We start from the raw sequence: 1,120 nt of genomic DNA, 5'->3' as shown, positions 1-1,120 counted from the left end.
TATTTTTAAGGGTCTGTAAAAGGATTTCAAGGGAGCATTTTCTAGGACCCCAAAATTTGCATTTGTGATTTTGAAATTCCAATTACCTGGAAAGAATATGGAGAAAAATAACATGCTCTGAAATAACCCTTCCAAGTAATGTTTGTAAGTAAACCTATGCAGCACATTGTATTTTCAAAGTCATCCAAGGTATGAACTGAAGAAAACATTGCTGGGTTTTATAGGTATACAGCATATAGGTATGTGTATGGTTTTATATGTACATAAATTAGCCAAAATAAAGGCGTAATCTGAGCTAACATCAAAGCTAGCCCTGCCACGGGTAGGGGATTGGACTAGATATGCTCCCACGAGGTCCCTTCCAACCCAAATTATTCAGTGATTTTAACTTGGCTTTTCTATTGTTATGTTTAAAAAGCTCCTGCAGGAAAGATGCCATTACTTACTTTACCTGGTTTGCTGTAGTAAATGTAACTGTTTTCACTTGATGGCTTGGGTGCTAAAGTAGTTTTTTCAATTTTATTAAAAAAAAAAAAAAAGGCTTTATATTGTGCTCTGGACTCCAAAAAGCTTTGTGTTCCACAGAGAAATTGCTGAAACACTCCAGGTTTTTGATGCCCTGCGAATTTTTCACAATTCTTTTATCTTGTCAGAATAAGGAATGAATTACCATTGGGGGTTCACTGAAGCTGGACCCTGTTTATTGACCTGCGTGCAGAGGCTTTTGACGCCGTGTGTAGGGGTTGGTTCTGGAAAACGAGCTGCTGTTTACTTAGGGAAGAAGAGACTCTATTACTTGTGCACGGGAAGAGGAGGTGTCTGTGACCATCCTTCTAAGCACGGCTGGGGTGAAGAAGTCCTGTATGGCACCTTCTCAGAGGTGTGGTCTGGGGTAGCACCTGACACGAGATCCCTCGCCCAGAAAGGCTGTGTGTTTAAACAGGAAGAGAAAAAAACCCTCCCCGTTGAAACAGTATTTTATACACGCGCTCTAAGCTGTCTTAGATGTGAAATCCATCAGCCTCAGCTCCCGGAGCTGTTGGCACCTTCAGCCGACGGCTCGTTTCGTCCCCTTCGGCCCGCGGGTCGGCAGCCAGGCCGGGGGCGCAGCGGCAGTGCG

The sequence above is a fragment of the Athene cunicularia genome (genome assembly GCF_003259725.1).
Source record: "Athene cunicularia isolate RWA chromosome 6 unlocalized genomic scaffold, athCun1 chr6_part1, whole genome shotgun sequence".
NCBI classification, from domain to species: Eukaryota; Metazoa; Chordata; class Aves; order Strigiformes; family Strigidae; genus Athene; species Athene cunicularia.
This window is presented reverse-complemented; position numbering follows the sequence as displayed.